General features: G+C 40.6%; 1 non-coding gene across 1 annotated transcript; it reads left to right on the top strand.

Moving 5' to 3' along the window:
* Positions 1–20,171: 20,171 nt before the first annotated feature.
* On the top strand, positions 20,172–20,278 carry LOC126472265 (U6 spliceosomal RNA). Its single transcript, XR_007586392.1, has one exon. It is a non-coding gene; the product is annotated as a U6 spliceosomal RNA (small nuclear RNA).
* The last annotated feature ends 2,764 nt before the right edge of the window (positions 20,279–23,042 follow it).

Here is a 23,042-nt window from a genome sequence, read left to right as displayed (position 1 = left end):
CTATAAAGGAACAACAACTGATTACAGGGACCCTGGGGAGAATCTACGCTTAAGCAGGCTAGTAACAGAGATGTATTTCAAACTGCCCTACGGTTAGTAACACGTCTTAATCACCCAGAAGGATATGAAATACTTTATCCAACTACGGAACAGATTGATAGCACGATCCTAACAGCAGAAAACCTCCCAACTGACAGACGAATGTAGACTACTGGGGGTGGTATTCACACGGAGGACTTAGTGAGAGCACACTGGCGCCTATACCTTGAATTTAAAGAAACTGGACCCAAGAGATATACATACAAAAGATGCTACCCGCCTTGAAGATCGTACAATTGAACTGTATGACGAATAGAATGGCTAGTACAGAAGTAAGCAAGTTGGTGGACGAAGTACATACGTATGTCACTTGTTTACAGGAACCCAACACAATATATGACAATTATAAGGGTAAATGACGCTAAAGCAGCTATCTTGGTAACAAACATACGAATTAAGGTGACAAAATAACACAAGTATGCACTGAACACCCTATAACAGCAGAAATTACAGTGGCAACGGAATCATGGATAGTCGCATAGTTATACGCCTAGTACTCATGTGACATTGAACCCTTTGCAGCCTCACTTAGGAAATAGCAAGTTTCTGCAGGGGCAAAAGACTACTCATCGTCGCAAACATTAACGCATGCTCAGCACTGTGGCATACTGATAGGACAGATGCCAAAGGACAAGTACTAATGGACGTCATAAATGAGTGCAGCCTTCTTGTGCTCAATAAGGTAGGCAAGCCCCGAATACCTTGGAAATGACGGAGGTTTCAGTAACATAGACATTTCATTAGCAATCGGAACATCTGTAACACAGGTCACTGACTGACAAGTACGTGAAAGAGCAACACACAGCTATCACAATGTAATAACTATACACACTGCTACACACACAAACGCAAACACATTCACTCAACAACAACTGCGATTGCTGCTGAACAGGGCAAACTGGGAAATACTAAAAGATACTGTAGAAGTATTCTCCCTGCACACCACCCGAGGAAGTATTGATTACAGACCACACGTACTAACTGACCTACTGCAGAGAGTTTAAATCGCTGCAATCCCACAAATCAATGAGATACGTATACAGTGGTCGACATTATTAACAAAAACAAGGAAGGACTCACTACATAAAAGACGGTACTATTAACAAGCGTAGACAACGCAAGGTAAAGAAGCCAGGCTGCAACATTACCTTGAAGCCAAACGACTTTACAAAGACGAATTACAAAACACAAGGCAGGACTCTTGGGACAGTTTCACCAAGATCAAGTTGCCGAACAACATATGAGAGAGCCCTTCAAAACAGAAACTGAAAGAATAACACCAACAGAAATGTCAACATTAAAGTAACAAAACGGTACAATGACGCAAGGCTAAAGATGTTCGACAGAGTACCTGCTAAACAAGCTACTACCAGACGATGATCTTTCACACGATCAACACCATCACATAAACCTTCGCAGACAAATGGACATTAAGTACGTAAGTGGTAGAATTACTGCTCTTTTCGCTCATGAGGAGATTGCAGTGGCAATAACGAAACTTAAAGTGCGAAAAGCTCTGGGCCCAGATTGAGTTCGCTCAGAAGCCATTGAAACTGCTGCGTCACAGATCGTCCCCTACGTGACGGATTTACTTAATGACTCTTTAGAGCAAGGGAGAAAACCCGCTCGTTGGGAAACGACCAATGCAGTGATCATAAAAAAATCAGAGGACAAGGACTCAACAGATCCCGAAATTACGGAAACCGATCTGTCTACTGAATGTACTAGGCAAGATCCAGGAGAGGCTGCTGTGTGACAGTCTAGCAGTGCGCCTTTGAATTGCTTCGGTGTCTTCCTTCAATCCGATCTGTTACGGATCCCAAACACATGAGCAGTACACAAGAGTAGGTCATACCAGCGCACTATATGCAGTCTCCTTTACAGGTGAACCACTCTTTCAAAAGTTCTTCCAATAAACCGAAATAGACCATTCGCCTTCCCTACGCACAATTCTCACAGGCTCATTCCACCTCATATCACTTTCACTATTACGCTTAGATATTTAAACGACTTGAATTTGTCAAGCAGGACACTAGTAATGCTGTATGCGAACATTACAGGTTTGATCTTCCTACTCATCCGCATTAACTTACATTTTTCCACATTTAGGGCTAGCTGCCATTCATCACACCAATGGAAATTTTGTCTAAGTCGTCTTGCATCTTCCTACACTCAACTTCGACAACTTACGGAACACCACAGCATCATCAGTAAATAATCGCAAATTGCTGTCCATTCTGTCCGCCAAATCATTTATGTATACAGAGAATAACAGCGGTGCTATCACACTTCCCTGGGGCACTCCCGACGATACACTTGTTTCTGATGAACACTCGCCGTCGAGGGCAACATGCTGGGTTCTAATATTTAAGAAGTCTTCTAGTCTTCGCGTATCTGTGAACATATTCCGTTCGCCCGTACCTTCGTTAACAGCCTGCAATAGGATACCTACATCTACATCTACATTTATACCGTGTCTAATGCTTTCCGGAAATCTAGAAATATGGGATCTGCCTGTTGCCCTTCGTTCATAGTTAGCAATATGTCATGTGAGAAAACGGCACGCTGAGTTTCGTACGAGTGATGCTTTCTAAAAGCATTCTGATTCGTGGATATAAGAGTCTGAGTCTCAAGAAAATTTATTGTATTCGAACTTAGATTATGTTCAAGGAATCTGCAGCAAGCGGGGTTATGCCTAACCCATCCTTCGCTTTAGAGCGGTAAATGTAATGTTTCTCTTAAATAACGTTTTCTGGTTTTCTTTGTCTTTGGTCTTATCTGTTATTAATTAATCAGATGTCAGTAGCATTTAGTTTATTGTGTCCAGACTGCATTCTTCTCTTGAGAATTTCATGGCAAACGTTTGTCTGTAGAGACTAAAGTGCTTATCGCGGGCTCCGGTTGCTTCTTGTGATAAACTACCTGTGGGTAATCGGGCATGTTCAATGACAGCTGGGCTATACACCAAACTCTTGTGTACAGTGGGACACATAGGATGCCATGGACATAAATCAACATACAGTCTTGCTATTTCAACTGTATAAGCAGAACATTTATCTATGTCTACCTTACATTCACTGAAAATAGCTTCTAGAATAAACCTGAATCGATATATGAGTTGTCGATATACACCTGTTATTTCTGCTAATGTTTTAGGATCTGCAAAGAATCTTCTACTGGTATTTCCATCTTTGTTTTTTCCATAGCCTTGTTTGGAAACGTCTACATTTAAAACCAGTCGATATCTAAACATTTCTTGTTTGACTTTTTCCCCTCTTGAACAAGTTTCTTTTCCTCTTTTAAACGGATTTTCCATTTCTTGATGTTTATTTTGTAGAATAAGTGCAACAGAAATGCGAGAAATCTAATGCGGGCATGGGGTATAGGCAGGCCGAAGTGAAGAGCTTCTGTATTTACTACTTTGGTTTTTGACAGGTATTTGAAGTCTTCTGAGGTAGCATTGAAAATGTAGCATCTCATTGTAGATGCTGTCTCTGTTACTGTAGTGCAGTCCTTTGCATCTACTATAGTCATCAGCAATGTGTATTTTATGGGTAAGTCACCCTCTGCAACTTTTCTTTCTTTTGATGTTTCAATTTGCCTGTTGATATAAGCATTTTTTTTCATTAGTAACATCAGCTGTTTCATGAATAAATCTAATTCTTATTGGTCTGTAATAGCGAGGAGATGGTGCTGTAGCATTTTTCCAAACAGTTAGGTCTTTATCTGTGCGACTAATAAGATGGACAGACATTAAGATGACTGAAATACGCAGTATTTGTATCAGGATCACGGTTATTTTCAAATTTTTGTTTAGACTGAATTTGCTGTGAACTATCACAACCGCATTTGTAGATAAATTCCAATGCATTTATCTCATCATTTAGAAGATTATTTAAAACCTCTCCCTGTTATATTAATCACTCATATGTATGATTAAGTAAGGCTTGAAGTTGAATCTCCTCACATGTGGCAGTCACCTGTTAGGATTTAATCACAGGGTAGCACTGATTTTCAGCCTCTTTAAGGACACTGTAGCAGCGGTAGTCATTCTTATCAGTTGCTCGAATTATTTCGTATTGTTTCCTTGTCAGCGAGGTTTCCACAAAGATTGACAAGGCTTAGATATGTGAAAGTCGTTTTCTGTTTTTGCTTGTAAGTCTCTACGACTCCGATCTAATGCTTGTCTGTGCAGCTCCTCGGGTAGGAGACGAAGTAATATCTTTAACCACTTTAGGACCCTCAACATTTCCAAATTCTCAGAGATTCATTTGATTAGGATACATTAATTCTATGGCTCTAAAATTTTTTCTCAATATCTGTGTCTTACGCCTTTTATTGTGTTCACTTAACTGTACGAATAACTTCGGGTCACCTAACAGCTATAAAACAGCGCGCTCCAGTGACGGCCTGCCAACTTGAGTTTTGCAATATGGAATTTTAATGGCACTTTGCAGCAAGTTATTCTTATTTTTTATTCAGATACTTTCAAGCTTGTGAAGCAAGCCATCGTTTCTTAATTGTGAGGATCTGATAACATAAAGTCCAACCTTTTTGCAAAGTCATTTTCAGAACATCTCTTTATAAGGTCATGGAGGTCTTTTCTTTCCATAATTTTGACTTTTAAAGGGTCTAGGATAAAAACCAAGTGTTTTCAGAATTCATTTCATAGATGACATACTTTTTTAACTGAATACTCATTAATATATTGTAATAGTACAAAACGAAATTGCGGCATTCAGTGGCTACTTGTTTAAATTTCCAGTAGAGGAATGATTTTTCTTATCACACTCTATTGACAAATATGCATGGAAACGAATGAAATGAATGATTACTAATAAAAGTAGCAAATAATATGAATAAAAATAATTATAAATATCGGGATACACGTGGATCTTCGGAATCCATACTGCTTTTCACCAAACTTCAAATAAAAACACACTTTCACACATTCACAAACGCAGAGAGATTTCAGGCCAGTAGAGAAGCTTCAGATGCACGACAAATGAGACGTAAATAAAGACGAGCTCTACCCTGTATTAGTGGACAATAAGCAAATAACATACTACCTCAGCAATGTCCCATTCATCAGACTATTGCAGGATGTTATGCATTCCGGGAATTATTCGCATTTTAAAAGCGGACTTTTTACAGGTATTTAGGATAAAATACTCGTACGTGCGCCACGCAGAAGAGCATTGTTCTGTAGTTGCTGGGGTTGTAACGTAACAAGTGATTACGAGATAACATTCATTGCAGTAAAGCATGCAGCCGTGTAGCCCGGTGGCTGCAAGATAGTGTCTTCGCTATGACCCATAGCGCAGGTGATGCTATTAGCCGTGAGAACTGTCTCAAGTAACATCCAGTAAGAACGTAAATTCATACCCCCTACGAATCTAAATAAACTATAGTAAATATCATCCGATTTTGGCTCCAACTTGGTATATCATCTTTTGTTATTAAGTAAAGGATCCTGTAAAATTTTCAGACATTTATCTCTGATAGTTCAGGAGATTGAGAAAATTACTTAAATGTCCAAAAACCGACACTTATGTTTCAAAACTCAGTTAGGAACAATAGCAGTTTGTCTTTTATTATCATCTATAGTCATAATCAGAGTTCTTAGTGTATAAAATCACTTAATTGGAATTTTTCTTTTCAATACTTTAATTACTCTGCAATTTCGTAGTTTCAAAATCATTCAAAATCATTATCTGCTTATTATTTTGTTGTGTATATACATGGGAACGAATGAGAGAGAGTCTGTTGGACATACGTAAAAACTTAATACTATTTTATGTAAATCTTATTAAATTGAACCGTGGGAAAATAGTGTTGTAACCACGAAGCTGATGACGTATGTCGATGTGTGCTTGCTTTTGTAAGAGAGCAGCCAGAATATAAGTCGGAAGTGGAATAAATTTCTAAATTAATCTCTGTGTGGTAGGTATTAGGTCATGGTTTCGTCAACGCTGCTTTACACGGCCTAGTGAATATCTACTGCTGCAGAGTGAAGGGACGTCGTAAGGAAGCCGTACTGAGGTAGGTGGACAATGAATGAGAGAGACTGTACGAACGAGTAACGACGACACAAAACCCAGAAACAAACCGAGTCATTCCGTCGACGCTGGACCTCGTTTAGAAAACGTGACGAGCAGAATTTGTTTGAGCCGACAACAGCTACACATTGCAAAAACGTAACTATAGCTATCTGCCGAAACACCAGAGGAAATGCGCCTAGCGACCTATAAGAGACAAACGTGGTGTATTCATAGAACGTGGTAAATACCATCATCCAACGACAATTACACTGTACAATATTTTAAAAGTAGAGGACTATTTCTCTCTTAGGGTAACTCTTGGTTCCACGAATAGGTCCGTTGTCAAATTTATTTGCCTTTCCATTCGTGTCTATGAAAGAGAACTTTAAGATATGAGGATGTCTTCAATATTTATGTACATATCTAACTCGGGAATCCGTACCACCTCTTATCCTAAATGGAACAAATATTAACTTCTCTCCCTCAGCAAAGAGTTTGGGAGTAATAATAGATGAAAATCTAAATTGGACAGAGCACGTAACCGCAGTGTGCAAAAAAGCATCAGCATCCCTTCATGTCCTACAAAAATATAAAAAACTCTTCCCTTTCGATCTGAAAAAGAAATTAGTAAAAACGCTTATACTCCCAATCATTGACTACAGCGATATTATCCTACAAGGCCTCTCTCAGGAAAACTCGCGACGTCTAGAACTGGTCAGGAATGCCTGCATCCGATATATCTGTGACGTTCGACTTTTTGATCACATTTCACCAGCATATGCAAAGTTGTCCTGGCTGCGTGCAGACAAACGCAGAGATTTCCATACACTCTGTCTCATCTACTGCCTTATAAATGTACACTGTCCCTCATATCTCTCCTCGTCCCTAACGCTCATGTCGGAACAACATGACAGAAACACACGTTCCCATTATAATACAATCCTCTCCGTTCCACTGAATCGCTCAGTCACCTTCTCCAAGTCCTTTACAGTAGCGGGAACTCGACTCTGGGATAACCTCCCTCGTTATGTTAGAGAACTTAAAAACATGTCCGGCTTCAGAAAATAGCTAATGACGTATCTACTTAAGCAACAGTAATTCCTTCCTCTGTACATGAATGCACTTCACCTCATAACTTCCTTCTTTCCCCCTCCTTAAATCTCCCTTCCCCAAAACTCGCTATACTAGTAAACATCTACTTTACAAACCAAGATATTAATGTACATCTGCACAAATCTTCATTACTACTGCCAATTTTTCTCATGTTTGTCATTATTATTTGTTTTTTTACTGTTATTATTATTGCTTTTATCATAATCTGTATGTATAGCACATGTTGTAAAAATACTGCCGCATTTACTTTATTAGGTCTTAGGCACTACTCTTTATTCATATTGTCACTAGAGTAATCTAATTTTCTCATTTAAACTATTTTCATGATGTAACTCTGATGTGTGAAATGCTGCATGTGTGGAACACTGGTCCGATGTAAGAGAGGGCCTGATGGCCCTAATCTGATCAGGTTAAATAAATAATTAAATAACTGGATTTTATGATAAAATTTCATGGCTTTTATCGTAATGTTGCAGCAAGACTAATGTAGGTTCTACTTTGTTGACTCCTCATCTCGTTTAATTACGTTCTATATTTTGTAATAATATCAGACCAACGTCCTTTTCGCATCATTATCTGCAATAATTGTATCGGGTGAAATGAGCTCTTTCTGAAACCAAATAAAATAAAATTACGTGGACCATACGTGGCTGGGAGAAAACGAAGAAAGAAAAGGAGAGAGAGAAACAACGAGCATATATGACGAGTGCAGCGTATTCGGCGTATTTACACTTTTTCCGGGCGGTACGGGGGAGCGAGGCTAATTGGCGCATCACATGGGGAGCCAGCTAATTGGCGGCTGGGTCAGCGCTGGCGTCAGCGCGGCGGCGCGGCGGTGCGTGCTGCCGGACCCGCATCTCACCTGCTGGCTCAAAACACAGACAGCGTTCCCTCCATTAACCGTCTTCTGTGCCGACAATTCATACCACACACACACACACACACACACACCATTTTACACCATACGTTTTATTTTTATTATTATTAATTTTTTTTTAGAAAAACTCCGCTATTTGACTGTGTAGTGTACATTTCTGTATATTTCCTGTGTATGTTCTATATTTCGGCTTTCACGCCATTATAGAGTGCAGTTTTCTTAGACCATCAACTGCATACAAAATTAACGTGTTATGATGTGAACTAATATATCACCCCGCGCAGTACACAGAAAAATACGTTAATGGTCTAAGATCGTTGTACTCGATCATGGTGTGAAAGCCGAAATCTAGATTGTACACGGGAAATATACAGAAATATACAGTCAGTACTTCAAACAAAACTATATGTCAGAGGCTCAGCACCATCGAAAACTCTTTACTCCTTTTTTGTTAGCAAACACTCTTGAAAGGTGGCTTATAAATTGTACTGAGAATTGTGTCAGCCAAGCAGGTATTTTTTTTTTTTAGAGAATCATCTTCTACCACAAGTGATGAAATAAAACTAAATTATAATTATGCTCTAAAGCCGGCCGCTGTGGCTGAGCGGTTCTAGGCGCTTCAGTCGGGAACCGTGCTGCTGCTACGGTCGCAGTATCGAATCCTGCCTCGGGCATGGATTTGTGTGATGTCCTTAGGCTAGTTAGGTTTAAGTAGTTCTAAGTCTAGAGGACTGATGACCACCGATGTTAAGTCCCATAGTGCTTAGAGCAATTTGATCCATTTTTTTATGTTCTAAAATTAGCGCAGTACAATGCCCAGTCACTTCCAAACAAACTTGGTGAACTCTATGTTCTCCTTACCGGTGACTGGAGAGATGTTTGTTTTATATATGTGTTAACACTGCCTATACAATGACTATCTATGAAACTTAAAAACTGAGACTTTAAACATACTCGTATCTTTTGTTGGCTTATTTCTAAACATGGAGGCAATTGTATACACATCAAAAAACACCTAGATAGACTCTGCTTGTAAATTAGTAGAAATTTTGTGTATTTTAGATCACAATGCAACAATGTTAACGATTTTTCAATTATCTTGATCTTGCTCTAAGTAAACTCAAAGGTTACGAAAGAATTATAGTATTGTATGATGATTCTAATATTAATTTTGCAAATAGTAGTACCGAAAGAGAGAAATATGTTAACTCTTAACTCACGAAGTAACTTTTCTGTGACGTATATTACAAGGTGGGGTCATCGGACCCCTACGTTTAACCCGAGATTTAAGGCGTAAATCGTCTGAAATTTTTAATTTGAGCAACGTAAGAATTGTTGTTACAATTATGTAAGTGTTGCTTAAATACTCGTTGTGGATTTTATTCCACTAAATAATGCCTGCAGTATCTTACTTTTTATCGCACGAAGTTACATACTTTTGTGCGCTTTTTTAAATATCAGACATAAAAAACTGTCAGAGAACTGAATTTTACATTGCGACAAATTGTACTATCACTGTAGAAGTAAATGTTCAAATAAAATTAAATTTGAGGGTTTCAACTTGCACGTAAAAATAGCACTCGATAGGTTCAAAAAGAAAGTCTGAAAAATTAATTTTCAGTGCTGGGAGCTACATTTTCCTTTGTCACCACTCAGAAGATACTTGATTTTAACTAACACTTTAAGTACTTTATTGCAGAAACAGAATGTTCTTCATCACATTTGCCTTAGGTTCTTCCTCATAATGATCATCCCGTTCACTAGTAGAATTGTCTATTGTAAAATCGTCTTCTTTTTAGTCTATTTCTTGATCTATATCACTGACATCCTATATCCATCGACTACTAATTTCGTCAAACTTATGACCGTTAAAACTGACACGTTCCTGCGAACACATTTAGTACTATACCATAGAAAAAAGGCACGTAGTTCACGAGGCGCGGTTTATGAGACCCCCAACATGTGTCAGTAACATTTGTCAACAACAAACAAAGAAGGCGATAATGTAACCGACAACAAAACATTATAGGGTTGCCGATTTAAGGAGAGTGGGGGGATTATAGAAGCATACCATTAGAATTTACTTTGGAGAGAGAGTTTAGCAGGAAGAGAGCTTTATTTAAACTTTAAAAAGGAAACCATGATCCAGAGTTCCTAAATTCTTTCAAAAGGTATGAATTAGTTCTGAAGCAGCTCATAAAAGATCCAAAAATTTATATAAATGACCGATATATCAGGGAATTATCACACAAGACTAAGGCATTGTGGATATCCTTGCATAAACTTAATGGGAAGAAGAAAGGTATAATAGTATTGTTCTATCCCATGATGGCAGCCTTATTATTGTTGATGGCAAATCTGTTCAGTTTGTACTTTGTCACAATTGCAAAGAATTTAGCGACAGAAAAATTTAGAAAATTCGGTTTGAAAGACACCCAGGAACTTGCAAATCTTGAAGTAAAAAAAAATACTATACTCCTCTGTCCTGTTTGGGAAGATACCAAAAATCATACGCTCATTAAAAAGTAGTTATTCAACCGGTGTTGATGAGACCCCTGATTAAACTTTATTCTCACACCATTTTAGACATGTCCAATTCCCATTTTCCCAGATCATCTAAAATCTGCTAAAGTTGTACCTCTATATAAGAAAGGAGACTCTCAGGAAATGTCAAATTATAGAGCTGTAACACTGTCATCCGGCTTTTCAAAAATTATTGAACAACTCTTTCCAGCTCGCCAAACATTTTTCAGTCGGGATAGCAGCGTTGGATGCTGTCGACATGCTTCTGATAATGTTAAAAATTGCGGCGGCATCATGGCGTTGAGGACGAGATCTGCGTCATGTATGGTACTTTTGAAATCCGCTGGAGACCCGAATGTCGCTACACCTTCATCTACGTCTACATAGATACTCCGCAAGCCACCGTACGGTGCGTGGCGGAGGGTGCCCTGTACCACTACTTGTCATTTCCCTTCGCGGTCCTCTGATTTCGAGCAGATTGGAAGGTCTAAACCAGAGGCACAGACAACTCTGCAACGGTATCGGGTGCGAATTTCTCGACCTCCGCTACCGGGTACTGAACTGTAGGATTCCTCTTAATAGGTCAGGCGCGGACTAGACGCTGGAAGCGGCTATTAGGGTAGCGGAGTACGCGTGGAGTGTACATGGGACTTTTTTAGGTTAGAGAAACCCTCCCTTGGGATCAAAGACGATTTGACTAATAAATTAGCCACAATATCCTCAGAGAACTTCATCGTTGCAGATCAGAGCTAGAAAAGGTTCATGTGATTTCAGTAAACTGCAGGAGCACCCAAGGAAAGGTCCCAGAATTAGTATCGCTTAATTAGTACCCCTTACTGATGATTATAAAGCGCAGATAGTATTAGGAACAGAAAGTTGGATGAAACCAGAAACTAATGACAATGAAAGCAGACTGGAATATTTATCATAAGGATAGATTAGTTGCCAATGGTGGCCGCTCGTTTATTGCAGTAAAGAATTCGAAAAAATCTAGCGAGGTTGTCACGGATTCCGATTGTGAATTAATGTAGGTGAAGTTAAGTATCAAAGATCGGTCAAAAATGGTAATTGGATGCTTTTATAGACCGCCTGGGTCAGGAGCTTTAGTGGTAGAACGCTTCAGATAGAACTTACAGAATAACGTTAATAATTTTCCTGAGCATGCCGTTGTGATAGGAGGTAACTTCAACTTGCCAGGTATATCTTTGGAGTGTCGTGCTATCAAAACTGGTGCCAGACAGTGTTCTGGATGTCTTGTCAGAGAATTACATTGAGCAGATAGAGAACCAATTAGTGAAGGTAACGTCTTAGACCTCTTGGCAACAAACAGACCTGAACTTATCGAATCAGTTAACGTAGAGAAAAGTAACAGTAATCATAAAGCTGTGATAGCATCTATGACTACGGGGATAACAAATAATGTTAAGAAAGGTGTAAGACGTCACGGTCTCCTGACCTTCATTGCTTACATGTTCCGCCCTCACAATCATATTCCGCACATCAAGACGCTTCATTCGAACCCAAACTCGATAAGACAAAGTCAACATTGTATGAATTCATGTAAACGATATGCAATTGACAAGTGAGCGCACCGTGGTTGAAATACTCGAGGCTGGCGTGCACACATACATTCCAGACACGACGGTCACAGAGGCTTTTAGTGCAGAAGAGAGGCCGCACAACGGGACGCCAGGCAGACGATATTTCTGACGCCTTGAGCTGAAGGAATAATGGAAGAGACCGAAAGATATACCCCTTCACGACCGGCGTGGAGAGGCGCCGTTCCGTTGTCGCTCTTGGAGTGAGAACACATAACGAGAGCGTGCGCGCTCGTACGTGTACTCAAAAGAGCGAGGAACAAGTCTCTCCTCAGTACTTCTCTGGGAGAGCACCTCTGTCGAGAGCGAATCAAAGGGCGACTCTATATTGAGTTCTTGCGATTAAGCTTTGTTCACTGTGTTGGCCGACACACTTATTGTGTGGTGTGAACGGACAGAGTTATAGTTAAATGCCTTCGAGCGAATTTTGAGTGGCATTGCGGTGGACTGGTTATCTGACCGGTGTACCACGCCAATAGTTAGACTAGGGGCGAATAGGAATCCTTGACTTCATCAAGGCATAGGGAGAGTTTGATTGGCGAAGGTCAATCCAGATAGAACGAGAGTTATCTTATTTGTCAGCAGCGAGCGGCGCAGACAGCAGTCATCGCAGCTTACGGTATTGTGCGCTATAGCTATTGCGAGATGCATATTTCCTCCACAACAGTACACTTCACTGTATTTCACACGCGAGAGCCTCGACTGTACCTAACAACATTCTAAAGGATAATTATTCAAGTTGAGTAGGCGCGCCTTTCAGCCATTCTGCCAAGGCAACAAGCATCTTAAACTCTGTGTAGAAATTTCATTAGCGAATCCTATCCTTGAAAGATAACTTCACATTCCGAAAAGAACCAGGATATAACTTGTTCAATTCATAACTAAAAGTGTCATTATCATTTCTCAGAATTTTTGCAAAATAAATAATAACTTTCGTTAGTTTCATGTTTTTCTTACACTAACTAGCACTGCTCCAGTACCCAAGTATCCCACTAGTTACGTAAGAAATTTTGTGAATTTTTGTGTCATTTCCTTACAGCGGACGACTCCAGAAGATATTTATTGCTGAAAGTTTTTCAGGCATTTCTCTTTAGAATGTTAGGAGCGTCTGTCTGACTTCTGTAGTAGTGTGGGGGTGGAAATTGCATCTTGCAGGAGCCACAAGGTAAAGGGTACATCTCAGATTAATCCGTTGCGCAGAATAACAGAATAATAGATCAACCCCACACACCTCAGAAAGGTGGGAAGATATTTTTGATTAGCAAGAGTGACAGTATACAAATTTCAGAGTATCTGAGCAGTCAACATCAGATATTCGGTGATGAGGACGAAGGTGTGGCGAACAAATCGAAAAAATTCAAAGGAATCGTGCAACACGCCCTAGACAAATATGTTCCGTATAGGTTTTAAGCGATGGGAAGACCCACCTTGGTATAATAGCCGTGTTAGAAAACTGCTACGTAAACAAAGAGAACACCTCATACTCAAGAGAAGTAAAAACCTAGCTGGCAAACAAGAACTGAAAGAAGCGAAAATGAGCGTAAGGAGAGCAATGAGAGAGAGAAGCGCTCAATGACTTTGAAAGTAAATCTTTGTAGACCGATCTGAGTAAAAACCCTAAGAGGTTTTGATCGTATGTAAAATCAGTACTTGGGTCAAAATCATCCAGTCATTCACTTAGTGACCCTGCTGGCACCGAAACGGAAGATGACAGATAGGAGGCCAAAATACTAAATTCGGTCTTCCAAAATTATTTCACCGCGGAAGATCGTAACACATCCCTCCTTTCAGTTGTCGTACGAACGTAAAAATGGCAGATATTCAGATCGCGAAATATAAAAACAACTACAGTCGCTTAGAAGAGGAAAGGCGTCAGGACCAGATGAGATACCTATACGATTCTACGAAGATTGTGTGAAAAAAACTTGCTCCCCTTATAGCAGCAATTTATCGTAGATCGCTTGAGTAACGAAGGGTACCTAGCGACTGGAAGAAAGCACAGGTCATTTCCATTTTTAAGAAGGACCGTGGGACAGATGCACACAATTATAGACATACACTACTGGCCATTAAAATTGCTACACCGCGAAGATGACGTGCTACAAACGCGAAATTTAACTGACAGGAAGAAGATGCTGTGATATGCAAATGATTAGCTTTTCAGAGCATTCACACAAGGTTGGCGCCGGTGGCGACACCTACAACGTGCTGACATGAGGAAAGTTTCCAACCGATTTCTCGTACACAAACAGCAGTTGACCGGCGTTGCCTGGTGAAACGTTGTTGTGATGCCTCGTGTAAGGAGGAGAAATGCGTACCATCATGTTTCCGACTTTGATAAAGGTCAGATTGTAGCCTATCGCGATTGCGGTTTATCGTATCGCGACATTGCTGCTCGCGTTGGTCGAGATCCAATGACTGTTAGCAGAATATGGAATCGGTGGGTTCAGGAGGGTAATACGGAACGCCGAACTGGATACCAACGGCCTCGTATCACTAGTAGTCGAGATGACAGGCATCTTATCCGCATGGCTGTAACGGATAGTGCAGCCACGTCTCGATCCAGAGTCAACAGATGGGGACGTTTGCAAGACAACAACCATCTGCACGAACAGTTCGACGACGCTTGCAGCAGCATGGACTATCAGCTCGGAGACCATGGCTGCAGTTACCCTTGACGCTGCATCAGAGACAGGAGCGATTGCGATGGTGTACTCAACGACGAACCTGGGTGCACGAATGGCAAAACGTCATTTTTTCGGATGAATCCAGGTTCTGTTTACAGTATCATGATGGTCGCATCCGTATTTGGCGACATCGCGGTGAACGCACATTGGAAGCGTGATGGTATGGGGTGCCATTGGTTACACGTCTCGGTCACCTCTTGTTCGCATTGACGGCGCTTTGAACAGTGGACGTTACATTTCAGATGTGTTACGATCCTTGGCTCTATCCTTCATTCTATCCCTGCGAAACCCTACATTTCAGCATGATAATGCACGACCACATGTTGCAGGTCCTTTACGGGCCTTTCTGGATAAAGAAAATGTTCGACTGCTGCCTTGGCCAGCACATTCTCCAGATATCTCACCAACTGAAAACGTCTGGCAATGGTGGCCGAGCAACTGGCTCGTCACAATACGCCAGTCACTACTCTTAATGAACTGTGATATCGTGTTGAAGCTGCATTGGCAGCTGTACCTGTACACGCCATCCAAGCTCTGTTTGACTCAATGCCCAGGCGTATCAAGGCCGTTATTACGGCCAGAGGTGGTTGTTCTGTGTACTGATTTCTCAGGATCTATTCACCCAAATTGCGTGAAAATGTAATCACATGTCAGTGCTAGTATAATATATATGTCCAATGAATACCCGTTTATCATCTGCATTTCTTCTTGGTGTAGCAATTTGAATGGCCAGTAGTGTATATCGTTGACGTCAAACAGTTGTAGAATTATGAAACATGGTTTACGCTCAAGAATTATGACGTTCTTGGAGAGTAAAATCTCTTTTATAAAAATCAACTTGAACTCCGAAAGAGAGATCCTGCGAAACTCAGCTCGCTCTGTTCTTCCATGAGATCCATAGTGCCCCAGACAATGGCGCTCAGGTTGTAGCCGCGTTCCTTGACTTCAGAAAAGCATTTGACACAGTCCCGCACTGCCGGTTGGTGAAAAAATACGACTTTATCGAGTATCGGAGCAGGTTAGTGACTGGATTCAAGACTTCTTTGCAGACAGAACTCAACACGTCGCTCTTAACGGAACGAAATCGACAGATGTAAAGGTAATTGCCGCTGTACCCCAATGAAGTGTAATAGGACCTTTACTGATTACAATATATATAAATTATCTAGGAAAAAGGGTCGGATGCTCTCTAAGGCTGCTCGCAAATGATCCTGTTGTCTATAACAAAGTAACAACGCCAGATTATAGTAATGATTTGTAGAATGACCTTCGGGGAATTGATGAATAGTGCAGGATCTAGCAGTTGACTAGGACCGTAAATATATGTTACATATTGCGCACACATAGGAAAAGAAATCCACTGTTGTATAGCTAGACTACTGATGGCAAACCACTGGAAACAGTTCAGATCAGATAAATTCGCAACTGCGAATAATGACTATCATCAGCTGTAGAATGGAGTGACGACAATGAAAATTTGTGCCGGACCGGGACACGAACTTGGATTTCCCGCTTATGGCGAGCGGTCGCCTTACCATTTTTTTTTAATTTTATTCGTAATTGTTCGTTGTATTTGGTCGTAGCGGATGTTCGATGACATCTGTTGAAGTTTGTTGCTGATTCCTTCACTCAGTTTCTTTATTACAGAGGCCAGCCAGCTCTCTGACCGAACACGCTGAGCTATCGTGCCGGCGCCTATTTGGCTAGCAGTGTACGGCTCACGCTCAGATCCAAACTTCCATATGACGTCATTCATACGTCTATTCGCAATTGCGGATTCATCTGATGTGTTTAATAACGGCTGTGATCGCCGCCGTGCATCGTCATTGCAATATCGTACTGGACTCAGTATCTACCGTAAAATATCTAGGAGTAACTATCCGGAGCGACCTTAAGAGGAATGACAATATAAAACAAACAGTGGGAAAAGCAGATGCCAGACTCAGAGTCATCGGAAGAATCTTAAGGAAAGGTAACTCGCCCGCTAAGGAAGTGGCTTATAAGGCGCTTGTTCGACCCATTCTTGAGTATTGTTCGTATGACTGGGATCCCTATCATATAGGACTGATAGAGGAGATAGAGAAGATCCGACGAGGCGCGTCACGTTTCGTCACGGGATCGTTTAGTCGGCAAGAGAGCATTACGGAGAAGCTCAACAAACTCCATTGGCAGATGTTACACGAGAGGTGTTGTGCATCACGGAGACATTTACTATTGAAATTTCGAGAGAGCACTTTTCGGAAAAAGCCGGACAACGTATTCCTTCCCCCTACATACATCTCGCATAATGACCATGAGGAGAAAATTCGATAAATTAGAGCTAATACAGAGGCTTACCGACAATCATTCTTCCCACGCGCTATTCGCGAGTGAAACAGGTTTGGTGGGCTCACTTAGTGGTATAAAAAGTACCCTCCACCACACACCATTAGGTGGGTTGCGGAGTATGATGCAGATGATGTAGATTTCTTTTCCTAGTGTACATTAGTGGCCTCCTCTAACGAGTAAAGGATACAGAAGCAATATTGTTTGCAAATGATGCCAGTCTGCTTACTGAAGTAAAAAAATAGAGAATATCATACCACTACTGCAGGTGTCATCACAGATAAAGTTTCCCAGTTGCTCTATAGAAAAAGTCTTATCTTAAACCAAAAAAAAACTGTTACTTTACAAATTCTGTCCCAGCAAAATAAAAATTCAGAAAAGGCAGTAATTCACAAGAACAATTGTGAAATTCAAAATATCACTGAGACGACGTTTCTAGGCCTTGGCCTACGAGAAACTTAAAATGAAACTCTCACATATCTTCCTTAAACTCATAACTCCCTAAGTTAACGTATCCAGCAATGCAACTCACTAAATTGTAACAACTTTGTATTTTTCTCAGATACCCTCGATGTTAAGATATGATGTTATCTTTTGAAGTGTTCTCCCCATGCCTTTGCAACATTCAGGAAGCAAAAGAGAATAATCAGAATAATAAAAAAGCAAACAATAGAAATAATTTTTTTTTTTTAGATTCAAGTTCCCTGCATCCACATTTTAGAAACTGTACTGCCTGTACATGAAGAAGGACAAAGTCTTTATCCCAAACGCTCCTTATGCATGAGCACCATACTAAATTATGAAGACATATTCATGTAAAAGGTTCGAGCACAAGTGTGTGTCAAAAGAGCGCTTATCATTCAGCTATAGCATCATAAAATAAGCTGCCAGAACTTATAAAATGCACCACTCAAGTAAAAGAGTTCGAAAAATATGTCAAATCCTTTTTATTAAAGAAATTGTTTTACACTGTATTTGATTATATGGGTAACAAACTAGAATAATTGATTAATATTACTATACTCTAAAGTGCTGTCGAACATGTGCCTTCTCCTGTAATTTTTGTAATCCCAGCTTCCTCTAATACCACAGGAGTTATTTCCTGGTGTCTTTAAACATGTCCTATCATCCTGCTACTTCTTCGGGTTAGTGAGTTTCACATAATCTCACCAGACAAAAACGTTATCACCCTTTTAAGGGGGAACACCGACCTCCTTACAGCACTGCAATGTCACAGTTTTAATTCATTGTTTAAAATCCGCATCTTCATACGCACATGTAAAAGTATCACAATGTTATCCCCCCCCCCCACACACACACACACACATAGCCATCAAAACCGATGTGTAAAACACAAGTGTGGCCACTAGAATCAAATTTCCCAGTGCTGTTTCCACGTCTAAATTGTTACAAATCACATGTTTCTCAAAAATAACATCCTAAGAATTTTTGGGAGTAAATGAGTCAATGTGCCAAATCAGCTTGATCAAGCCTATAAACATCCAAACACTTGTTGGCTAAAATACTATGCTAAACTGACAAGCATACAAATAAAAAGGCAGTCTGAATAACTCTGATTTACTAGAAGAACGCAATTAATTTCATTTTTAGGCCTACAGTTGGTATAAGACATAATGGACTCTCATATTAAATATTTCCGCATCTAAAACGTTCTCTGATGGTTTTGAAATGTCACAATATTCATCCAGTGTCTAAAACGCAAAAAATATCAGCCACTCAATATTTATGTAAGTTTTATTTCTTCATCTTGTAAAAACTGCTCCATCAGCACACACAATGTTCATGTCTCAGCCCGCTGATCACTGCCTACTGCACACCACGAAAGTGAATGCAGCTTGCTGGTGTTGAAGGCACGTGAAGCTGTAAGAAAAGCGTATAAAAAAGAGGAGCAGAGCTTAATGGAAAATCACTCTAGGGACGAGATAGGTAGCAAATGCAGAAATCCACTGACACAAGTGACTTTGACAACGCACGGATATTTATGGTCTGTCGCCTGGGAAGGAGTCTCTCGGAAACGGTGAAGCTGTGTGGCTGTCATAGGCTATTGTCGTGAGCATCTACGGAAACTGAATGAAGGAGGCGGAATCACGAGTAGATGACAAAGTATTGGACGTCCACGCCTCATCACAGGAAGTGAAGGTCAGAGGCTTGCTCAACCTGCAAAGCAGAATAGGCGGCAATCTCTTGCAGATCAGATGACAGAATACAATGCTGAGGTAAGCACAAGTACTCTGAAGCACACGGTTCAGCACACGTTGCTGAACTAGTAGCCATAATTTTAGGCTCGTCCTTGTAGACTGAATCTTTATGTCTGTGCGGGAGGTTGGGCTACTAGAAAAATTATTAAAATGCATAGTAGGCCCATACCGAATCCTACGTCGCTTGTCAGGGGCCACCTACAAAGTCACAGATGATGATCCTGCATCGAGAAGACGTCCACGTTCTTTACATCAAGCCCTATCGCAATCTTGAGATGTAAATCACGATAGGGGATTCCAATACAAGGAATATAGGAGACCTGTGCGAAGATCTCAGTGCCTCGACGGAGGTAACTCCATCTGACTGTCCCCGTCCGACGATTGCAATGCCTTGATGGAGCTAACTCCATTTTAAAGTCATAGTGATCGTGAGGATGGAATAACACGACCAGGACGCGAGGATCCACCAACGTCATCATACTAAGGACCACTGACTAAATACACGTTTGGCAAGCTACAGTTCACTCCAAAACAGTGTGTCACTGTTCTGCGAAGAGAGGGTGCAATGGCCCGAGCTATGCGTCATCTGCCGTCGTGGTTCGACTATAGTCTCTGAGTGACGACTTGCGGGTCACCGGTTTAGTTCCCATCTCGTGAAATCATACTTTTCGGTGTCAGCCCCGATAGCTGTACTCGCTTCGGCGGTACATATACTAAAATTGAAACGAGATAGAGAAAATTAGCATGGCCCCTGCGCAAGGATGACACCCAAAATCGTGAAGATGCCGGCACGGTAGCTCAGCGTTTTCGGTCAGCGGGTTAGCTGCCCTCTGTACTAACAAAACTGAGTTAATGGATCAACGATCAACTTGAACAAGCGTCATAGGACGTCCGCACCGAAGAAATACAACGAACAAAATCGAACAAAATGATATCAACAATATAAAATAAAAAAGGATAGCGGAATGGTCAGTGTGACGGACTGCCGTCCTATGTCGGGGATTTTCTCCATTCAGGGGCTGGGTGTTATGTTGTCTTCATCATCATTTCATCCCCATCTGGCGCGCAGGTCGCCCAATGTGGCGTCGAATGTAATGAGACCTGCACCAAGGCGGCCGGACCTGCCCCGTAAGGGGCCTCCCGGCCAATGACGCCAAACGCTCATTCCCATTCCCATACTTTTGGGTATCACGCGCCAGGTACACAACAAATACGCGAGAGGTCAGCTGCAAGGAGATGCATAGAAATTCCGTCACACGCTCACCTAGATTCCATTTCCACACTTTTTGGTACCACACACGAGGTACACAACAAATACGTGAGAGGTCAGCCGCGAGGAGATGCATAGAAATTCCGTCCCACGCTCACCTAGATTAACCTCTTCCTGTTACTTTGGATTCTATCTGTCTTCCGCTCTCTGAAAACTGAAAACCTCATTCATTAGGCGCTTTTTGTTTTTATTCCGGCAGCATCACCAGCAGTTATATTGTAATCACTATGAATAAATGATAATTTTCGTTCATTTGGTTTTTGTAGACTTAGTTTCAATTAGGAATGGCATATTAGAGAGTTTACTGTCAGGTTTTTGTCTTCATTGTACAATATTCTCATCACATCTGCTTCCCTTTTCATGTTATTAGAAGTTGGAATCGAACATGGACTCCACTCATTCACCTGTTTCATTTCCTTAATGAGCCGCATTTTTCGGTTATTGTGCAACATTTCTTAGCACAGTTTCCTTTTCTTACTTAAAACTGTGTGTTTTCCACAGCTTATAATATTTCTTCATGGATGTTCATGTTTTGTAATTAGCGTTGTCTGTTCATTTGTGCTATTATGTGTTAGGAATGGTGACAATGAAAGCATTCTCAAGGAAAACCGTTTTTACATGGATAATATTAAAAGGAATGTTATTTACCCTTAATTTTACAGAGTCAGTAGATGCCAAAAAATCGCTTCCAGTGAATGGGGTTTTTATTATGCTGAACGCTTAGAACAGAAAGACAGAAATAGCTGTGAAGGCTGCTGAATAGGACGGACCTCAAAATAATTCCCCTTGCTCTGTATTTATGATGTCTGAGTCGTAGTTTGTGCATTTGACTATTATACGTAACTACAATTTATACTCAAATCATATTTACAGAAATGCGAATAAGACTAATTGGCCTACACATTAGGTTTTTCGGCTATCAGTTAACGTGACAAGTGCCGACTCATCGCCTAAGTGCGAGCTTTCCCAGTGTTACTAGCCAGCTCAAGAAACACATTCGCTGCACTAACGGGTCTGTCTAGTGAAGAACTGGCAACATTGTAGAATATGTTTGGCAGCAACGCGACCATCGATCAACATCCTAGAGTTGTTCAGAAATTTTCTGCTAAATTCATTTGGTATTTTCTTCTCATTTCCAATAAATAATCTTCTTTAGGTTATCCGATCTATGATATGATTCCAGGAATTTCGTTCCACGCCCACTGTGCAACTATTCTTAAATTTTATGTTGTGAATTGTCTCCTCTATCTACGGCTACATCTATATGACTTCTCTGCAGTTCACAAGTAAGTATCTGGCAGATGGTTAAGTGGACCACCTTTAAGCTGTTTCTTTAACGTTCTACTCTCTGATTATAAGAAAATGATCATTTCTCCAGACTAGGTAGCGCCAACAAAATATTTTCACATTCAGAGGATAAATTTGGTGACTGAAATTTCGTGAAGACATCCGTCTACGACGAAAAAGTCATAGTTTTAATGACTGACATCCCAACTCGCTTATCACACCTGCGACACTCTTTCTCCTGTTTAGCGATAATGCAAAAGGAGTTCTTCTTTGTACATTTTCGCTGTACACTATCACTTCTATCAAATGTATATTCCACACAGTGCAGCTATACTCCAGAAGAGGATAAGAGGATCGAAAAGCGTAGAGTAGGCAGAGTCTTCGGTGTGCCGTTGCAGTCTTTGATTAGCTTACCGCACAACATCATCTATGTGATTGTTCCATTATAAATTATCCGTAATTGTAATCCAAAAGTATTTAGTTGAATCCGCATCATTTATATTTGTGTGATTTATCGTGTAAGCGAAATTTTGTGGATTGCTTTTAGTACCCGTGTGGATGACTTCACAGTTTTCATTATTTAGAGTCAATTGCTACTTCTCACACCAAACAGATACCTCGTCTAAATCATTTGCGATTGTTTTTCATCATCTGATGACTTTAAGACATGGTAAATGACAGCATCATCTGCAAACAATCTAAGAGGGCTGCTCAGATTGTCTCCTAAATCGTTTCCATAGCTTGGGAACAGCAGAGGACCTATAACACTTTCCAGACATCACTTTTGTTTAACTCGATGACTTCCCGTCAGTTACTGCAAATTGTGACCTTTCTGACAGGAAATCACGAATCCAGTCGCACAATTGAGATGGTACGCCATAGGCACGCAATTTGATTAGAAGTCGCTTGTGAGGAACAGTGACAAAAGCCTTCCGGAAATCGACAAATATCTAATCAGTTTGAGATCTCCTGTCGATAGCAATCATCACTTCTTGTGAATAAA

This window comes from Schistocerca serialis, chromosome 3 (genome assembly GCF_023864345.2).
Source record: "Schistocerca serialis cubense isolate TAMUIC-IGC-003099 chromosome 3, iqSchSeri2.2, whole genome shotgun sequence".
Lineage (NCBI taxonomy): Eukaryota > Metazoa > Arthropoda > Insecta > Orthoptera > Acrididae > Schistocerca > Schistocerca serialis.
The sequence above is the reverse complement of the archived record's forward strand: the minus strand, read 5'-3'. Positions and strand labels throughout refer to the sequence as shown.